Raw genomic sequence first — 22,877 nt, forward strand, 5'->3', positions numbered from 1 at the left:
ATACTGAAGTTCGCACTTGGATAGTCTTCAATTATGTAAGCTATTACCACAATTATTGATGTACATTATGGCCACAAGGCATAGCTAAATAGTACAGGGAGTAGGTGTTGTCTTATTTTAATTTGAAGGGCCAATATGATATTGCCCAACACTGCATAGCGTGACTTGCTTGACACCGCAATGTTTTTTAACTATTTATAACTATGAGGTAATTAAAGTAAACTTGCGATGCAGCGTATACGATTACGCAACACAATTTGTAGCATATACAACTTTCCTTTTACAGATATGAATGCTCGACATAATGTGTACTTTGGCATTTTATTTGTATTATGTTAACATACAACGTATGCACTATAACATTCTAAAATGGCAGCCTCAGTTGTGGGTACATGCCGGACTCAACACTGTGGAATAGGAGCGACACTCTATTGCACAAAAAGATAGCTTGAAAACAACACAATTTCTCTTAGTATGCAATAACATGCAATAAACTTGCATTAGAGCACTTCGTTGGTATTATTTTCTATATGCATTAAGCAGTTCCAAGATGGCTGCTTCAGGAGTTCAAAAAACAACATGCATTGTCTTTGAGTCCATTTTCTATGTTTTAAAATGTCTAAGTAAATGTGTTGTCTGCATCAATTCAGTGTGTGATCAAGACTATTCACATTCAAAATGTGTAACTGAAATACATTTTCAACTGTCATGCATGTTCCCCCTGAGTGTAAGCTTCACTTTGCTTTGGAGAAGAATTAATTAGCCTGGCGCACTCAGACGGTACAGCGAACCGGCCCGGCGATCGGAAGAAGCTCTTTCATCTCATGATATAGATATATATAAATAAAATCACTAAATGCATGAAATGTTTTGTATGATAAATCAATACAAAGACTATGGGGTCCATTAGGATGTCAGGCGGTGGCACCAATGCAGTGCCGGCGGTGCGGAAAAATGCATTTTCCGCAGGCGAGCAGCGGTCCTCACGTCCGCCATATTAGTATGGCCAAACATAGCCCATTTCCCGTCCGCCGAGGTGCGACGCGCACCGCCATCAAAGTGTGCCCGCCACCGTGGCGGTGGGAGCCAATGGAGACTCAGCACCGTGCGGAATGACGTCTGCCCCGCTCCACAAATTAGGATGCCCCAAACAAGCAGATGCACTGCAGCGGAGAAACCGCCCAACCAGAGACGGCTGAAGCTCGACAGCGGAGCGCGAAACCAGAGTCCCGGTCCACACCACCTGGTCCCGACCACCATGGAGCCACTCCACACGTTTTTCCGGTGCTGTACCTTCTACATCACCAGCAACTCACGGACCGCTGCGGACACCACCGCAGGTACGCAACAACACAAACACAACACATGAGCTGGCACAGGGTCCAAATCCACATCAGACACCCTGGTGGGGACAGGAAAACATCCACAAGGACACCCACACATCACCCACCTGCCACCAAGTCACCCCTCTGCATCCTGGACACACCTCTTCCGCGACCATGCAGCAATGTCCAGGTCATGTCACCGCAGCGGTGAACACAAGGGAATACATGCACACAAGGCAGAAGGCAGGGCCAGTGCCAGGCATGGGCAGGGCAGAAAGACCACAGGGCCACACCCCCTCCAACCACACACTAGCACAACCCATGAAGGCACATGCCATGTGCCTCTCCTGTGCACCCCTATGCACAACAACAAGCCAGGTCAATCCACATCCTGCACCACACAACAAACAACCAGTGTGACAGCCCATGCAGGAGTGGCTGCACAGGAACACACAACACACAGCACAGTAGCACAGGGCCAGGGAAACACACACACCACTACAACACCACACTCAGGGAAACAAAAATGAGTACAAGCACCAAATGAACACATACAAGGAACAAACATCCAAATGGACACACAGCCTGCATAGTCACACATACATACCACAGACTGACACCCAGACACATACACACACCACATGCCAACAGCAATGGAGCACAACAAATAGGAAAGCCAAAGTGGGCTGCACACAAATGGAAGGCCATGGAGACACACAACAAGCATGTGTACATCACATGCAAGATAAGGAACAGTGAACAACACCCTCAGACCATCAAATCACACATGGCTGGTACAGTCAGTGAGGTCAAACCACAGACCTCACAGTGCAACAGCACAGGGAGACAGCAAGGCAAACCATGTATAGGCACACGGACGAAAGGAAGGCCCTGAGGACAAACTGTGAACAGCCACACATCTATACAGCTACTACACAGGAGTACTCCAGCAGCACTACACACGGGGCCCATTGACAAACTCCATGACTGCCAAACACCTGTAGGAATCTACAGACATACCCCCTCACACCAGCAGCACACAACACCAGTGTCAAACACACTGAAGGCTGCCAATACTTGCCAGTCAATACACACACAAACAATCACACACCCTGGGGGTAGCCGCAAACTTCACACACACACAGGGATGCCACAACAAATGTCTTCACAAAAACAACAGACAAACACATAACACAACAGAAACATACACTGAACCACAAGAACAGACATGCCCTGTACAGCTAAACTGTAGAAAGGCAATTTCGTAGCGCGCTCTGCATCACAAAATGAGATGCATAGCACGCTACGAAATTCGTTTTATTAATTTAATTGTTTACTTACCTCCAATTATCCATATTCCGGTGTTTAGTACCCCCCACCCTGCCCCTCCCCCACCCCGCCTTTCCGCCCCACGGAACTCCCTCCACGGACCGCGGCTGGCTGGCAATGCCCCCCAACCTGACATGTGTGCAGTATAGCCAAAATGAACAAATTAAGAAAATGACAACTGCTTCCCATTGAAAATTAACACCATTGCCCCCTGAAGTATCTGGGTCAGGAAGAACTGAAGACCCTGCCACCCCTGTAAAAAATAGAGCAAGTGAGCACAAACATTGACTATGTTGAAGTGGCACAAAGACCATGTGGCACAGTAAACCATATACACACAGCAAAATAACTTTATTCAGTAAGGACACTGAGAAAACAGACAACAGGAGCAATTGTCTTTATTCACATATTGCACAGATAGGCACCATGAGAAGAGAAGAGTAAGGTACAAAATGCAGAGCATGTCCATGACAAGCTGCACATGCAAGGGCAAAACAGCAAAGCCAGTGGCCAGTCCAGAGTGCAGAGCATGGCCATAAGAAGCTGCACAGGCAAGGGCAAAACAGCAGTGAACAACAAGGCCATTGGCCAGTCCAGGGTGCAGGACATGTCCATGAGAAGCTGCACAGGCAAGGGCAACACAGCAGTGAACAACAATGCCAGTGGCCAGGGCTATGTGCAGAGTATGTCCATGAGAAGCAGCACAGGCAAGGGCAAAACAGCAAGGCCAGTGGCCAGTCCAGGGTGCAGAGCATGTCCATGAGAAGCTGCACAGGCAAGGGCAAAACAGCAGTGAACAACAAGGCCATTGGCCAGTCCAGGGTGCAGGACATGTCCATGAGAAGCTGCACAGGCAAGGGCAACACAGCAGTGAACAACAATGCCAGTGGCCAGGGCTATGTGCAGAGTATGTCCATGAGAAGCAGCACAGGCAAGGGCAAAACAGCAAGGCCAGTGGCCAGTCCAGGGTGCAGAGCATGTCCATGAGAAGCTGCACAGGCAAGGGCAAAACAGCAGTGAACAACAAGGCCAGTGGCCAGGGCTAAGTGCAGAGCATGTCCATGAGACGCTGCACAGGCAAGGGCAAAACAGCAGTGAACAACAAGGCCAGTGGCCAGGGCTAAGTGCAGGGTATGTCCATGATAAGATGCACAGGCAAGGGCAAAACAGCAAGGCCAGTGGCCAGTTCAGGGTCAGAGCATGTCCATGAGAAGCTGCACAGGTAAGGGCAAAACAGCAGTGAACAACAAGGCCTGTGGCCAGGGCTAGGTGCAGAGCATGTCCTTGAGAAGCTGCACAGGCAAGGGCAAAACAGCAGTGAACAACAAGGCCAGTGACCAGGTCTAAGTGCAGGGTATGTCCATGAGAAGCTGCACAGGCAAGGGCAAAACAGCAAGGCCAGTGGCCAGTCCAGGGTGCAGAGCATGTCCATGAGAAGCTGCACACGCAAGGCAAAACAGCAGTGAAAACAAGGCCAGTGGCCAGGGCTAAGTGCAGGGTATGCCCATCTTACTGTGGCGGACACAGGCAGCACCAGAGGTAGTGGCTGGGATGGTGGGCACAGGCCACTTTGTGGCGGAAGATGATGCAGTGTCCCCGTGCCCTGTGCCCACCAGCATGGATGCATCCCCGCTGGCATCAGATGATGTATTACTTTGCATCTCAGGCTGGGATTCCTCCAGCAGACTCCTGTCCCCTTCTGAGGCGCTGGTGACATATGTGTCACTGGGCTCCTGTGCCGCTGTCGTGCTAGTTTCCTCCCCACTGGTGTCCATCTCCTGTCCCTCCGTGACCACAGGAGATGCTTCATGAGAGAGAGAGATATAGGGTCAGGTCAGTGGCAGCAACAGAACAAACATCTGCAAGCAATGCATAACAAAAGATGACCAGATTTACATGTTGCACACCACCCTGTGCAATCCCATTGTGCCAAATCACTATATAGACTCAAACAGTGTGTGAAAACTGTAAATTCAGGCATGAGTGAGCCATGTGATGACCACACAGCACAACACCCTGCTTGTGACTCTGTTCAACCATACACACAACTAGCTCTGAGCACACCTAGGGACATGATGGGGGCACACTACTTGTTGCCACTGAGAGATCTGGATGGATCAGGAGGGGACAACACAGACACAGACTACAACATGACAGTCCACAATGGCCATTAGCCCATGCCACCCACCATGTTGTACTTTGGGGCCAAAAGACTGGTGCACATTGTTGTCTGATATCTAGGCCTCCACAATCTGGGTGCATGCAATGGACGCATTGATAAAGGCACACTCAGAGCGGGAAAACTGCTGTTCCCTCCCATGGGCTTCCCAAGACTACCCCAATGCAGAAGAAACCTGAAGAGCACAACTCAGAATGCAATGGGAATGCACAGCATTAAAATCACCTTTGTAAGTACAGAAATGGCAAATGCATGACACCGGCACCCAGCCCAGCAGCCACTTACATGCCACTGCATCACACTACCAACATCAAATAGGCCAGCGCTGGCTCTCTACACATGCAGCCACTCCCAGCCAAATTCACCCTCCCCAAATGCTCACCCCTGCTTGCTGCTGATGATCCTTCAAACGTGCATCCAGCACAGTCTGTGTCACCACCAAGATGCGCCCCATTAGTGGTGTCATGATGCGCCGTGCCAAAAGTCCAGTGTGAGGAAGCAGCCCGAAGGTCATCTCCGCCACGTTCTTTGCCAGCCAGCTGATGTCATCCCACCTCTTGTGGCAGTGGGTGCGCCATCGGCCTTAAGCTGGTGTACCTTGAGCTGCAGGCATGGGAGACAAGAGGGGGAAATGATCAGTGACATAGTGTTATGTACCGACATCTATCAGTATAGCAGCAAGCTACAAACTCATCACAAATCCAACAATATGTCAATCAGAGATTAGAGTACATCTTACATGGTACATCTGCATGGGAAAAGCTGATGTAAATGCATGCAGGTGTGAGGGGGAACACAGTCCCTGCACATCTCACACACATGCAGGATGCCATCACCAAAACACCTATGTAGCCTGCCCACATCTCCAGTCCATTGTTGGGTTGAGCAACACATACATCGTATTTCGACCTGTGTCTGGGGTGGACTCACTGTGTCCAAGAATGCGCAGCCCCAATGTACCTGCCCTGTGAATAGATAACTGTGTCATGGATGCCACATTGAGGAACATGATCTCACAAATCAAAAATCCTCATCACAAGGCCGGTCGTGTGCAACCTACAGTGCTGAGATGGCCCATAGCTGGAGTGCAATGAGAAAAGACTGATGTAATACTCTGTAAGTGAAGTGATATGTCCTTGTCTCTGTGGGCGGGGACTGTGATGGCCATGTGGGCTCACACTGAGATGGACTACAGGGGCACACACAGCCATTCAGCCAAGCAATCATTGTACTGACTCCTGCATGAACAACCTTCTGTGTCACTGTATGGCTGACAACACGACACAGGTCACTCATACATACATGTGCAGGCAGGGGAACCTGTGGCATTGGGTAAACACACCTTCCCCCTGGAGACAGCATGTTAGGCAGTGCATGACACAAGCACACAATCCCAGGCACATACTGCATCAGTCCAACCACGTGTGCCCCCCTGCCCTATCCCTCCACAGTTGAGGACTTACCACAACATTTGAGGCACCATATAGCCTTGGGTACTGTGTGAGCACCTCGTCCACCAGGACCTCCAGCTCCTCGCTCATGAAAGGACTGGCACAGATCTTCTCTGTCCTTGCCATCACTGTGGACATGAGACAACAGTGGTGGAATTGGGTGGTGAGGGGTCTCAGGCAGCAGTCCCTGGAGGCAGCAGCAGGTGAGGGGTCTCAGGCAGCAGGCTCTGGGAGCAGTGGAAATGTGACGCTCGCTCCCACATATATATAGCCCCCTGGGGTCGCTTCAAAGGTGCCAAGCTGCAGCAATTGGTGGTCCAGGTCTGCCTCTTTCAAATGCATTCAATGACTGCCTCCGCGGTGGCGGAACACGCCTACTGCGATGTTCAAAATTGTATCATGCCACTGCAATCAAGGTTCCCATTGGCTGTAAGGGCATGCTCCATGGCAGTGACACACCGCTGGGGCCCAGTGTGCGGTACCGCGATGGTGCATCTTTCAAATGCATCCAATGACCGCCTCCGCGGTGGCAGAGCACGCCTACCCCGATCTTTAAAATTGCATCATGCCACCGCAATCAAGGTTCCCGTTGGCTGTATGGGCATGCTCCATGGCGGTGACACACCGCTGGGGCCCGGGGTGCGCTACCGCGATGGTGCATCTTTCAAATGCATCCAATGACCGCCTCCACGGTGGCAGAGCACACCTACCGTGATCTTCAAAATGTTATCATGCCACCACAATCAAGGTTCCCATTGGCTGTATGGGCATGCTCCATGGCAGTGACACACCGCTGGGGCCCAGTGTGCGGTACCGCGATGGTGCATCTTTCAAATGCATCCAATGACCGCCTCCGCGGTGGCAGAGCACGCCTACCGCGATCTTTAAAATTGCATCATGCCACCGCAATCAAGGTTCCCGTTGGCTGTATGGGCATGCTCCATGGTGGTGACACACCGCTGGGGCCCGGGGTGCGCTACCGCGATTTTGGTGGCATAGCATGCCCACTGCCATTTGGGCATGTCTCCATGCCAATCACTACCGCACTTGTGTGAATGGGGGTGCTGGTGACACACCGCTGGGGCCAGGCAGTACCTACCGCGATATGGGTGCCATACATTGACACGAGGCACAGTGATTCAGGCAGCAGAGCATGCCAACTGCCATTTCCCCATGTCTCCAGGCCTATCACTACCACACTTGTGTGAATAGGGGTGCTGGAGACACACCGCTGGGGCCAGGCAGTAGCTACGACGGTATGGGTGCCATACATTGACACGAGGCACCGCGATTCAGGCAGCAGATCATGCCAACCGCCATTTCCCCATGTCTCCATGCCTATCACTACCGCACTTGTGTGAATGGGGGTGCTGGTGGCACACCGCTGGGGCCAGGCGGTAGCTACCGCGATATGGGTGCCATACATTGAAATGACGCACCACGATTCAGGCGGCAGAGCATGCCAATCACCATTTCCCCATGTCTCCATGCCTATCACTACCGCACTTGTGTGAATGGGGGTGCTGGTGACACACCGTTGGGGCCAGGCGGTAGCTACCGCGATATGGGTGCCATACAATGGCAAAGGCCATCTGACAAATATCAACAGTGCACAGTACCCACATAGTCAATGGCACATCATTGTGCACACAATGCCAATGTTCTATTTACTCCACTGGTGACTACACATGCCAAGTTTGTGTGTGTGATTTCATAGATTGGCCTGTACTCACTCACATGTCACTTATGATTTTGATGGTCGTGTAGGCAGGACAGTGTTGTTCTGGACTCTACAATGTGTACACATGTCAATGTGTTGAGGTGCAGTGACAATCACAGCAATGCTCGTCTCAATGAATGATGAACTATTTTGCATGGCCTCTCAAGTCTGCTCATGCACACATTCGTCATTTCTGCGCCGACTGTGTTCATTGTGTGGTGAATGTGTGCCAGGTTGAAATGACGCATGAAGGTGTGACAGGAACAGCAGCTAGGTATGAGACAGTGGGGTTGATTTGTTACACATATGCTGGATGCTATATTCCCAGGCGTGCCCATGTGAAATGTGGCCATATCCCTATGTGCATTCACATTGACCAAGGTGGTGTTTGGGTTACTTGTTCTGTGTAGGTTGACAGGTGTGCCCTTTGTGTAGCTGAAGGTGTCCCTACATGTAAGCTGGTCTGTAACTCAATTTTGATGGCAGTCATTGTTGTCGTTGTGTCCTCCATAACGTGAGATGCTGTGCCCATCTCATGATGTATTGCATTGACTTGTGTCCACTTTCATCTCAACTAGGAGGAGGCCAAATCTGATTCGTCACTTGACAGTGCTGGAGGACATGGAGGATGTGGCGATCATCCAGAAATGCCGTCTGGATAGAGCCACCCTAAAGACCCTTTGTGATATGTTGGAGCCCCACCTGCAACCTCGCTGGACATATCCAACAGCTTTCACCCCAACTTATAAGGTGATTGCAGCCCTGCATTTTTTTGCCACTGGATCGTTCCAAGAGACAGTAGCCAGCGCTGGTGGGATGTCACAACCGATGTTCAGCATGGTGCTGCGTGATGTTCAGTCCGCCATGATGATATACAAGGACAGATATATACATTTCCCCAGGGGTGCTGAATTGGCAGCTTCTATCCCCTTGGACACATTCCCCATGTTATTGGGGCCATTGATTGCACCCATGTCGGGCTTTTGCCACCAGAGGCAAGTGAGCACATTTACAGGAATCGCAAACATTACCACTCCATAAATGTGCAAGTGGTGTGCCTGGCAGATATGATCATCTCCCATGTGTGTGCCAAATTCCCAGACTCGGCCCATGACTCCTACATCATGCGGAACAGCATTGTGCCCCAGCTGATGGCTAATCTGCTTCCCGAGTGTGCATGGCGTGTGGGTGATTATGCCTAGTCATATGGTGTGCTGTGTGTGTGACCTGCTGCCCTCTGCCTCAGCGACGTTGCAATGTCTATTTGTGTCTGTCATACCTAGGTGACTCTGCATGTCCCAACTGTCCCTGGTTGCTGATCACACTGCGGAATCCCAGGACCCCAGCTGAAGTCTGCTACAATGAGGCCCATGGGAGGACAAGTCATGTGGTAGAGCGCACTTTTGGTCTGCTCAAGTCATGTTTCTGCTGCCTGGACAAGACCGGAGGTGCACTGGCATACTCGCCCGAGAAGGTGTGTCAGATTGTGGTAACATGCTGAATGCTCCAAACATAGCCATTCGCAAGGCGATTCCCCTGCTCCTGGATGATGATGAGGACCCAAGGCTCCAGCCTACAAACCAACCTGTGTCCAGTAATGAGGACAGTGGAGAGGAGGAAGGTGTTGACCTGCGTGAACAGCTCATCACCAGCTACTTCACTTGAAGGTGGGTGACAATGTACAACCTATACCCATTGTCTGCTGATATTGCTGTTGTCGTGAAGGGGTATGTGAGAATTGTGACATCAGCCAGTTGTAGACTCAGCAGTGGTTGGCAATGTTCCTGGGACAGGTCATTTGGGAACATCTACAGGACGTGTATGTTGACACTTGTTGCCCATTGTGACGTTTACATGTTGGATTATCTTGATGGTAGGTGTTGTGTGATGTTTGTGATGCTACACCCAGACCAGTGAATGTTGTTCTATTGTGTTTACCGAGGTGCCTTCAACTTCTCCTTGCCTACATACAGTCCATACTCCTGGTACATTGTGATCATTTTGAAGGTTGTACATCCAGCAATAAAGACGGAGCAGACACAACAACATGAGTGTAAGGATTTTTTATTTACAATGGTGACATGTGAGGGGGTGTACATTTCCATTGAGATGGTGGTGGAGCAGTGAGTAGACAGTTGTGGTAAATGAGATAGTTGAGTAGTCACCACATTGATGTGGTGACCCAGTCCAACAGACAGATGCCATTCACAAGGCAGTGTGGGGAAGGACAGTCCATAAAGTCAATGCAGTGGTGAAGAGGGTTGCCATCAGGGCTGGCTCTGTGACAGGCGTTTTGCAGGTGCTTTGCCTCCAGAATACTCCCAGGGTCTACTTAGCACAGCCCCTTCGTCGCTTGGAAGGTGGGGGCTCTGCTGCAGGGCCAGTGGGGTCTGAGGACTCACCCCTCTCTGTGGGAACAGGGGAGGATGGTGAACTGTCATCCTGCGGCCCACCAGAGGGAGGTGGAGTTGTTGTTTGTGGCGCAGGCCTGTCCCTCAGTACTGCCACTTGCTGGCCCAAGAGGTCCACAATTTGTCCTATGCGGGTGTCGATGGACTACATCAGCAGGATAAGCTTGTGTGACAGTTTGTCCGACTGGCCCGATTGTCCCTGGGCCTGTTCATATGCACCAAGGACTCTGGTGATGTGTTTCAGGGATTGGGTCCCAGCCTCCTGGTGTCTGTGGGTGACCCTGTCCCTCCCACCTACCCTGCTGCCCCGGACCTGTTGCCTCACCACTGTGGGCACCCGCATCCTCCCCCTGCCCTCCTCAGTTGGTGGTGTGGGGTGGTCATCCTCTGGGACAGGAAGGGTGTTGCAGGCAGCACTGGTGGTGGTGGTGGCCGCACAGGCTGTAACAGCAGGGGTCTGCAGTGAAGTTGTTATTGCTGCAGATGTGGTGGGGGGACGATGGGGTCCTGGGACCTGTTGCTCCCTGGTTCACCAGATGGGCCGATTTCGAGCTCATCGTCCATAGAATCCTGGGAGTCAACATCCGAGAGTCCATTTACCGGGGGGAGACTGGCTCTGCAGGTTGCTGGAGTTGTCCTCTGCAGTGAGTTCTTGGTCACCTGTGGATGAGATGTGAAATGGTCATTGTAGTGCACCCCACAAGCTTTGTGTTAGCTGTGTGTCATGCACTGTTTGTACACTGCACAATTGACTGATCATCGCATTGTTTTCTATGTGCACTACTGTGCCTCCTGACATGATGCAGTGGTACATGCATTACTTGTCCATGGTGTGAGGTGTCAATGCATACCATGCGAGCCGTGCATAATTTATGTTTACAGAGACCTGTTGCCATCTATGGACTGGCACACATATGTTTCATTGTGGACTCTTTGTTGATTTGTCTGACCTGGCAGACATCACATCTGGCCTTGAACTGGCTTTTGTCATCTCCTGCATACCTTTGTCCTGTCATGTGCATATCTTGATTTATACCACCACACATGCTTTCTTATTTCTCAAATGGTCCTTGTTGCACTGGCCCCATGGCGATGCACATGTGTATAGGTGTTGTGCATGATTGTGCCCAGAGTTTCTTCTACATGGTGCATTGGTGTGTCACACTTTGGTAGCTGTAACAGTTTCCTTAGCTTACCTGTGTGCAAACTGTGCGTGGCAATGGGGTTGGTGTGCATATTTGTGCAATGAGAGGGCTGGTGTTGTCCTATGGCACCATTTCTTTTGTGACAAATGTGTCGGTGGATGTACTGGCTACTTGCCTGTTACGTGCTCGCCTTTGGCTTTATGGTGTGGCACATCTGTGTGTGTGTGGTGGAGGCTTACATCCTGCTCAGTGTTCTCATAAGACAGAATGATATGTCTACCTGCCTACCCACAAACACCATCCCAGGGAAGATGGCTGCCTACCTGTAAGTTTGTTTGGTGTACTGCAATGGCTTCCAACTGCTTCTGTGTGGGGAAGTGATCCATCCTCCTCAGGTGTGGGACAGAGGGAATGGTGGGAGTAGTGGTACAGGCCTCCTACCCACAAACACCCTCCCTGTGAAGATGGCTACCTACCTGTTAGTTTGATGATGGTAATGTAATGGCTTCCAACTGTTTCTGGGTGGGGTGGGAGAGTGCTCCATCCTGCTGAGGTGTGGGACAGAGGGAATGGTGGGAGTAGTAGTACAGGCCTCCCACCCACAAACACCCTCGCTGTGAAGATGGCTACCTACCTGTTAGTTTGATGAGGGTAATGTAATGGCTGACACATGCTTCTGGGTAGGATGGGGGAGGGGTCCATCTTGCTAGGCTGTGGGACAGGGGGCATGGTGGGAGTTGTAGTGCTGGCTGCCGGTACACATGCCCCCATGGTAATGTTGGTACCTTCGTTTGGGGTGAATGGGAGTGGGTGAATGTTGGATCTGTGGGGCATGTTTTTGTGAGTGTGTGGTGCAGATGGATGGAATTTGTCCTAGGTGGTGTAACTTTGTAATTGTGCAAGACAGTACATATCAGTGTGGTGGTAGTCATTTGTTTGTACTTACCAGCCTCCACTCCCCCAGCTACTCCTGTGAGACTCTCTGGATGCAGTATGGCAAGCACCTTCTCCTCCCATGGTGTGAATGGTTTTGATGGAATGGGAGGGCCACCCCCAGTCCTCTCAGCCAGTTCACAGTTCTTGCTTCTTCTCTCCTTGACAACTCTCTTCAGATCATGCCACAGTTTCATGATCTCCTTTTTGGATCTTGGGGTGGTCCCTACTGCATTGACCCTTTGGACTATCCTTGCCCACATTTGTGTCCTTGTGGCTAATGGTGTCTGTTGGACCAGGCTACCAAACAGTTGTGGTTCCACTCTGACTATCTCATCTACCATGACTGTCAACACACTCTTTGTGAATTTGGGAATTTTATGTGTTGCCATGGTGTGTGGTGTGCAAAGTGGTTGTGGGTGCAGGAGTGTGGGTAGTGGGTGTGGTTGTGATGTGTATGGTGTGTGATGTGCAGGGGGTTAGTAGTGCATGTGTGGAAGTGGTGGTGGTGTTGTGTGTGGTGTGTTGCTTTGCCTATCCTTTGTTGTGAGGGTTGGTGGCCTTTAGTCTTGGAATGTTGCAAAGGATTGTGGTCAGGGAAGAGGCTGGTTTTATACTCAGCTATGCGGGTGTGTCCAAATGGGGTATTGCTGTCAGGTGTGTTGTCCTGGAAATTATATTTTACTTTTTGCCATGTGATTGTGTCATTGGGGTGTGTTTTGTGTATTTTGGGGGGCATGGCTAGTTTGCTCTGTGCACTTTTGGGCCTTATTGTGGGTTTTTTGCTTCGTCCGCCATATTTTTCACGGATCTTCCGCAGCGGTGGCAATGCTGCAGCTCTTCCACTGGCTCTCCAATTCATCCCAGTGTGCAAACGCGGCAGTCGGAAACAGCGGTACGTACTGCGGGACCATCGGGGATATCCTAATTGCCCGAGCGGTGTCTCCGCTATGCTCGCCGCAGATGGATTTTGGCCATAACCGCCCACTACGGGCGGCTTTTCTTGGCCCCATTCCGCCGCGGTCGGTGTTTTTTGGCGGATGATCCTAATTTGTCCGCCGGTTTTTCCATTGTGCAGGTGGGTGGTTGTTTTCCGCTTCAATGGCAGTCGGGGTGGTTTTCCGACCGCCATGCTAATGGGCCCCTATGATTGAATAGAGATTTTTGCACATTTAAAGATGGCCTCCATGGACGAGTTAATATGATTGTCCTTTTACACTTTCTTATGCGATAGATTGCAAAATATAAAAAATGTCATGGTAACGGCGGCTTCGACACTGACGAAGGCTCATGCCAAAAAGCTTTAGTTGTTAATTGTGAGTGCGCAAATAAATCCTTAACTGGGATTGACCCAACAAGAGTGCTGGTCCTTTACTTTTGAAGTAGGAGTGAGAGATTTCAGCGGTTCGGCCGCCGTGGACTACGAGCACCTGTGAAAGAGTGCGTACGCCCTTGGCAGAGGCACGAAGCGACGAAATATATATATATACACATATATAGATATGGATATATATATATATATATTCACTGAAAAAACCATAGGTATCAGGCCCGTTATAGTTAGAAATTAGCATTTAAAAAACCTTAGAAATTCACTGAAAAAACCATAGGTTTCAGGGACGTTATAGTTAGTTGGACATTACACTCGTTCAAAACAATAGAAATTCTCCTGTTATAGTTAGTTGAACTAACTATAACTCGCGCCCCTGCCATGCACTGCTGATGACGTCACATATTACATCATTCATGACATGGTCAGTGACATCACTGATGACATCACTGATGACATTTCAAATGACATCACTGATGACATCAATGATGACATCATCCAGTGAATGTGTGTTTCTATAAATATGTATTATATATAAGCCAAGGTGTATTGAGGAATGACTGGGTGTATAGGTGTCTGGATGGAGGATTTAGTAGGTTTGTGACTGTGTTTAAGTGAGTGATTACATGTGTGTTACTGAATGCATGGGTTAGTGACTGATACAGACATTCACCCCGTTACACTGTCCTGCTCCCTGCTGACGAGAGGCAAATACCTCGAAACACGTGTCCAGGGATGGCTAAATGCAACACATACTGTTTTCTTTTTATACATCGTGGCATAGGCGTACCCGCCGTCGCCACTACATTCACCACAGTCCTTTGGGGCAACTTGCTGGTGTGACGAGCAGTGTGCGACCAACTTGTGTTCAAATTATTACGGCTCCCGTGAGCTAACGGGCTGACGAGCCCTGGTTCTGCACCTGCGCGCCATGAGAGGTATTTGACCTGTTTTAATTACATTTTGGCAGTCCACTCGGCACCCCGTTACACTGTCCTGCTCCCTGCTGACGAGAGGTAACTACCTCGAAACACGTGTCCAGGGATGGCTAAATGCAACACATACTGTTTTCTTTTTATACATCGTGGCATAGGCGTACCCGCCGTCGCCACTACATTCACCACAGTCCTTTGGGGCAACTTGCTGGTGTGACGAGCAGTGTGCGACCAACTTGTGTTCAGACATTCACACAGTTTAGTTTGATAGTTGATGTGTAAGCGGTTGCATGGGTTGGTGAGTAGCTAAATGAGGATATATATGGGTTATTGATTGGTTGTCTGAGTATCTTTATGGGTGCCTGGATGTATGTGTGAGTGGGTGAGAGTTGTGTGAGTCTGTGCATAGATGTTTGAGTGGTTGATTCACTGAGTGTACGAGTTCAAGAGTGCATATGGAAACAGCTGTATGAGTGTGAGTGTGTGTATGGTGTGTTGGTGAGAGAATGGATGTCTTAATGTTACATGTCCAAGTAACTACATATATAAAAGGCTGTGTATGTGAAAGTTGAAGTATATAAATGACTATACATGAGTATCAGTGATTGTGAGAGTCGCTGCATGGATGAGTGTTTACTTGTGTCAGTGATTGTAGAAAAGAGTAAGTATGGATGTGTTTCTGTTTGAATAACTGATGTGGTGTGTGTATAACTGTATAGGTCAGTAAATGGAAGTGTGACTGATTTTTTGCATGACTGACTAGGTGTGTGAGTAAGTCTGGCTGAGTGGTGGTGTGTGAGTGTCTGTATACATGTATGAGTGCTTATGATAGGGTTGTATTGATGAGTGACTACATCGATGAGCGATTTTATGGGTGAATGAGTAGATGTTTATGTAGTAACTGGTACAGTGGATGTATCAAAAGTTATATTATAGTGTGAGGAGGTGGATCAGATTTTCACATGGATGATGTCATCAGGGATGTCATTTGAGATGTCATCAGTGATGTCACTGACCAGGTCATGAATGATATAATATGTGACGTCATCAGCAGTGCATGACAGGGGCACGAGTTATAGTTAGTTTAACTAAAAATAACGGGGGAATTTCAATGGTTTTGTACGAGTGAAATGTCCAACTAACTATGACGTCCCTGAAACCTATAACGGGTCTGAAACCTATGGTTTTTTCAGTGAATTTCAATGGTTTTTTAAATGCTAATTTCTAACTCTAACGTGCCTGAAACCTATGGGTTTTTTCAGTGAAATTCAATGGTTTTTTCAGTACTAATTTTTAAGTAAAACTTTCATTATACCTGTGTTTTTTTACTGAATTTATTTAGTTTTTTAATTGTTAATTTGTAAATTTAATATTTATTAAACAATATTATATACTTTTCTGTAAATTGCATTTAAAAAAAATTGAAAGTGTAATATTCTATAATTATTTTGTTTTATTTATGTATTTTAATATAATTATGTAATGTCCTTTTTTTAAAAAAAATAAATATTTTTTTCAAATTGTTTATGGGGTCATGCACCCAAAGCGCACCTAACATGGCGGATGCACGTATTCCAGCCGCCATATTGATAAAGTCGTGAAGGATCCGCGTAGGGTGTGCGACGGGTGCTTGGCTTCGTGTTACGTCATATACGTATAATATCACGCGATGTGCGCGATTGGTATGCGACTCGTGTGACATTATATACGTGCTGGGGCGCGCTGGGTGCACTTCCCATAAAAGTTTTTATATTGTAAAACTATATTATGTAACTTTAATGTACATATCAGGGAAAGAGATTATCTAAATTATTCATAAAAATAATATATTTCTACTTGTAATAAACAGATATTATTGTTAAATATATTTTCACGAACTCACGTCGGGTGCATTCTCCTTGCGCGCTGGGTGCGCGACTCCCATGTGACCTTAAAAAATAAGATTTGATTGGGTCATAACATTTCCCACTGTAACAATTGAAGGACCCCACCCATTGTATTCATTCTTGTTTGAGCACCTTATGAGAAACATCTCTTCTCCTACTAGAACCTCTTTGTTTTTTTTTTGGTGTTTGTTAAAAGCTTTAGAGCACAATGGCATCTGTAGAGCAGCAGCAAGTACAACTTTCTTCAGATGAAGAAGTCTTGGAGGAGGCACCACCAAAACAGAGACCTGAATCTGTTGTTTGGAAGTTTTTTACTTTTCTTCCTGGTGAGAAGAAAGTTAATGCGTGGAAAGTGATGTGTAAGCTGTGTGACAGGGTCCTCTCAAGAGGGAGCTACAAAAAGTATTCATGCGGCACAGCTAGCATGAATACACATCTGTGCACTATCCATCCCCACAATCTTGCTCGTGAAGAACTAAGACGAGCAGAACAAAATCCAGCACCAGGTATTCCAAGCACCTCAGGAGCATCGTCATCTATACCTCCTTTGGACATTAGGCCTGAATTTGCCTTCCTGGAGCGACACTGAATTAAGTGCAAGAAGGTCATCTGTTATGGCGAGCAGTTGGTGGTGCTGTTTGTGCTGCCCAGCGAAACCACTGTTGTTAATTTGTTTTTGGAATGATAATTAATTCCAAAAGTTAACTGTTTACTTTGTTCCTTTTTTGTTCAGGTTTCTAAAAAAACAATAAAAAAATGCAAAATTGTTCAAAAAACACAAAAAAATATAAAAGAAAAAAGAAGATAAAAAAATTCTTCTCAGAACTACCTTATCTGGTTAAAAAAAGAAAAATAATTGCATGTTAATGTCTGAAAGTTTCCTTGAATATATGTGTAGAGCAGGATTGACTGGAAGAATGCATTAGTAGTGTATGGTGATTATATGAATGCATCACTAGTGCCTGCATGATTGCACAAGTGCATTTGTAACGTATGAGGAGGATATTAAATTGGAGGTGCTTAGGGGACTGCATACATGGTGGACATTTGATTGTAGCACTGCATGTCTTAGTGTTTGACTGATTGTACAAATACATGGATAGTGACTGGATACTTACAGTGCTGCAACTTGAGAGCAGGGTCAGTTTATAAGTGTTTGTGTTTTGGCACAGTAATAAGATAAGGACATGGTTCTGTCAGGATGATTGAAAGGAAGGGATGGAGAGTGACAGTGTGATTGTTGGACTGCATGGCTAGTACTTGGGTAATGGCGGAAGTGAATCAGTAGTGTGGAGGGGGTTAGGGGATTGCATAGATTGTGCACCTTTGTATGTAGCACTGCATGTGTTAATGCTTGAGTCACTGTTCAAGTACCTAGATAGTGACTGAATACGTAGAGTGCTGCAAATTCAGAGTAGGTTGAGTCTATAAGTGCTTAGATATTGGTGGAATGGTAGTATAAGTAGATAGTGGTCGAGGGGTGATTGGAGAAGTGCATGGGAAAGACAGGAGGATTCCTAGACTGCATGGGTACTAACTGGGTATTTGCAAGAGTGTATCAATAGTATGTACCTGGTTAGAGGTATGCATGCATAGTGCACATAATATTATAGGTGTACTTCTGTTAGTGGCTAGGCCACTCCATAAGTACATGACTAGTAATTGGAATGATTACAGTGCTGCAAACAGAGTGCATGGTGAATTTATAAGTGCTTAGGTATTAGCAAAGTGATAGGATAAGTAGATAGTGCTGGAGGTGTGATTGGAGAAGTGCATTGGACTGACAGGAGGATTCCTAGGCTGCATGGGTAGTACCTTAGTATTTACAAGAGTGTTCCAATAGTATGTACCTGGTTAGAGGTCTGCATGCATAGTGTATAGAATATTGTAGGTGTACTTGTGTTAGTGGCTAGGCCATTCTATAAGTACATGACTAGTAACTGGAATGGTAACAGTGCTGCAAACAGAGTGCATGGTGAATTTATAAGTGCTTAGGTATTAGCAAAGTGATAGGATAAGTAGATAGTGCTGGAGGTGTGATTGGAGAAGTGCATTGGACTGACAGGAGGATTCCTAGGCTGCATGGGTATTAACTGGGTATTTGCAAGAGTGTATCAATAGTATGTACCTGGTTAGAGGTCTGCATGCATAGGGCACAGAATATTGTAGGTGCACTTCTGTTACTGGCTAGGCCATTCCATAAGTAAATGACTAGTAACTGAAATAATTACACTGCTGCAAACATAGTGTATGGTGAATGTATTAGTCCTTAGGTATTGGCAAAGTGATAGGATAAGTAGATAGTGCTGGAGGTGTGATTGGAGAAGTGCATGGGACTGACAGGAGGATTCCTAGGCTGCATGGGTATTACCGTAGTATTTACAAGAGTGTTCCAATAGTATGTACCTGGTTAGAGGTCTGCATGCATAGTGCATAGAATACTGTAGGTGTACTTGTGTTAGTGGCTAGGCCATTCTATAAGTACATGACTAGTAACTGAATGATTACAGTGCTGCAAACTGAGTACATGGTGTATTTATAAGTGCTTACGTATTGGCAGAGAGATAGGATAAGTAGATAGTGCTCGATGGGTGATTGGAGAAGTGCATGGGACAGACAGGAGGATTCCTAGACTGTATAGGTACTAACTGGTTATTTGCAAGAGTGTATCAGAGTAGTTAGAGTGCTGGTAGTTGACAGCAGGGTGAGATTATAAATGCTTGTGTTTTGGGACAGTGATTAGATAAGGACATGGTACTAGCTGAATGATTAGAGTATTTGAAGGAGACCACCTGAGGAAATGCATAACTGCTTGGGTATTGACAGAGGTATTGAAGTAGTACATGCTACTAGTAGATGATTGAAGAACTGCATTATGAGTAACAGAGTGATTGGTGGACTGTATGGTTAGTACCTGAGGTATTTTAGACATTAATGAGCAGTGAGTAGGTGGTTAGAGGTTTATATGGATAGTACACAGGTGAATGTAGTACTGGATGGATAGTGTTTGGATTTCTTAATCTTACCTTTACAGTAGTAGATATCAAAATATTGTAAAACATTTTTGCAGTTGTTTTTTATATATCAAGTTTACAAACGTGCGAACTTTAGAATTCGGATCTGTAAAAGAGAAGAAAAAATACAGTTATAATATATACGCAATATAATTTTATCATTATATAAATAATTTAGTTTGCCTTTTTTGCTGTTCTCAGAATATATTAAATTTCAGTGTAGATAGTGATTTCAATGTTACTCATCACATAACAGCAGGCAAAAAAAAACAATCAATAAGATTGTTTAAAAAAACAAATCTGTGTCAAAAATGTTTTCAACATAGTCAACTATCTCTGCACATTGCATAAAAACAACATCCTCAATAACATAGCAGATAATACAAATATCAAATATATAAAATGCTATCTTTACATGCATTGAAGGAATCGTCATAGCACTGAAAATCTCCAAGTAAATCCAGTTCCGTACGCCAAGGCTTGAAGAGTTGCAAAAGTAAAATTCTCTTTTATCAGGAGTATCACAACTCAGTTTCCTATGATAAATCAGATTTCCTTTACTATGTTTCACCAAACATCCTTCTGAACCAATCACTGCATATTTTTCTTCATTTATGTTCTCTGTAGTATTTCTCTTAAAACTGTAATATTGCAGCACTTCATAGAGACATATGTTTTCAAGATGAGGACTTCTATTTGGATAGTACGTATCCAACATAATTGTTTTAACAATATCTGTGCTTTCCGGTTCATTTAATGCTAAATATTCGATTGGTTGTGTAGATTTAAGTACTCGATTTCGCGATGCAGCAAGACCTAGACTAACCCAAATGATTCCTCTTGACTTTGGATATAAACTTGCAGAGGACAACCGATCAGAGCATTAGTACGCTCAGATCTCTCGATGGGAAAGCATCTTCAAACTAAAGCTGTACAATTTCTTACTAAGACTGCTCTTGTGGGAAATTTCTTCCCACATTTCTTTCAACTCCGTCTTTTCTGATTTTGTTATGTATGATATTACATACCGAGCAACAGCAATGGAACTATCCACAGCATACTGGATATCCATATTAGCATTCCACATCGAGAGAATAACTGGATAATAATGTTATGTTATGTTATGTTATGTTAAAGGGTCTTGTAAAGCGCCTGGTTACACTAAAACAGTGTGTCCCCGCACTACGGTGGAGCAGCAAGAGCAGATACTCGGCCTATTTGAGGGGGAAGAGGAGAGTCTTTAGCTTCTTCCTAAAAATACTTTCAGCGGGTTCGAGTCGGAGGCATACAGGTAGTTTATTCCAGGATTGAGCAGCCAGAAGTCGGAAAGAACGGCCCCCCATCCTGGCTCTTTTTATCATAGGGACACACAGTAGGCCCAGTCCCTCAGACCTGAGGCTACGGGTAGGATTATAGGGATTGAGGAGGTTACGCAGGTAGGTAGGAGCAGTCCCCCGCAAAATGAGGTGGCACACACGTAATGCCTTAAATCGGGCTCGTTCCCGGATAGGGAGCCAGTGCAAAGAGGCTAGGGCCGGTTTAGAGGGGGCTCTCCTAGGGCGCTTCAGGACTAATCGAGCCGCTGCGTTCTGGACGCATTGGAGTCTCTGAGTGCACCTATCAGTAGCCCCCAGCAGGAGGACGTTCCCATAGTCAAGACGGGACGTCACAAGTGCGTGGGCCATGGTCTTCCTGGCCGCAGTGGGCAGTATGTCAAGGGTTTTCCTGAGACTTTTTAGAACCCCGAAGCATGTTCCAGCAACTCGCCTGGTATGGTAATCAAACGAGAGGTGGGTGTCAATCCAGACCCCTAGGTTTTTAGCCTGGGCACAAGGTGTGGGGGTAGGACCCAAATCTTGTGGCCACCACGCAGATGACCATACTGACGGGGCTTTCCCCACTATCAGCACCTCGGTCTTATTACCGTTGAGTTTTAGGCAGTTTAAGTCCATCCAGGCTGCAATTTCTTGGAGGCATGTCACCAGGTTGGGAGCTGCTGATTGTTGGTCTTGAGTCAGGGACACCACCAGCTGGGTGTCATCGGCATAGGACACCACTCCGATCCCGAAGCCTTCAGCAATCTCGGCCAAGGGAGCCACGTAAAGATTAAAGAGGGTGGGGCTCAGGATAGAGCCCTGGGGGACTCCCTGCTGTAGTGCCATCACTTTGGAGTAGAATTTCCCCTGCCTCACCTGGAAGCTACGGTTGTTCAGAAAAGAAGTGAGCCAGCCCAAGGTCTTCCCAGACACACCTCCCTTCTTCAGACGATCGACCAGTATCTTATGGGCCACAGTGTCAAAGGCCGCACTGAGGTCGAGCAGGATCAGGGCGACAGTCTGGCCCGCGTCCGCAAATTGCCGGATGGTCTCAGTGGCCAGGAGGAGGGCGGATTCTGTCGAATGACAGGAGCGGAAGCCCGACTGGGTGGGATGGAGAAGATGGAATTTCTCAATGTGCGCCGTGAGCTGCTGATTGACCACTTTCTCTGCGATCTTGGCAAAGTAGGGAAGAAGAGAAATGGGGCGTAGATTCTCAAGGCACTCGAGGCCCAGGTGCGGTTTTTTGGGAAGAGGGAGAACGACTGCCTCCTTCCAGCGGAGAGGAACTGTGCTGGTTTCAAATGAGATCTACAGGAGGTACCTGATAAAAGGTTCCAAAGCTTCTAAGCATCCCTCAAGTTTTCTTGGGGAGGCCGGGTCTTTGGGAGACCCTGACTTAACACTCCGACAAATTTTTATCAAAATTTCAGGGGGAGGAGTTAAGAAGTTCTCAAGCCTTTCCTCCTGTGAAACAATAATATGGCGTGATGTGACCCATCTGTCTTGGTCAGCCAGAGCCACATCAGGGAAGGAAGAGTAGATGTTTGTTACCTTCTCGGAGAAGAATTCCGCTATTTGGTTACAACGTTCGGCTGAACCTGCGACAGGCACTACTCTTGAGTCCATTGAGGAGATCTCTCTATAGACCCTGAATAATTCATTGTTATACTTTGATTCTTCACTTCTTTTCAAATTGTAAGTATTTTTGGGAGATTTTTTAGTGATGGTATGTCTCACTGCTGACATGAAACTGTTTACTCTTCCTTTGGATATTACTGGACGTGGGAATCCAAAATGACATTTGGTATGAAACTTTTCCTTCGACTTCTATTTCCATCGACGGTATTTGCCACATTGATGAGTTTGAAATCGTAACACTTGTTGCCTTAAGGTGTTTTCT

The sequence above is a fragment of the Triturus cristatus genome, chromosome 6 (assembly GCF_964204655.1).
Source record: "Triturus cristatus chromosome 6, aTriCri1.1, whole genome shotgun sequence".
Classification (NCBI taxonomy): domain Eukaryota; kingdom Metazoa; phylum Chordata; class Amphibia; order Caudata; family Salamandridae; genus Triturus; species Triturus cristatus.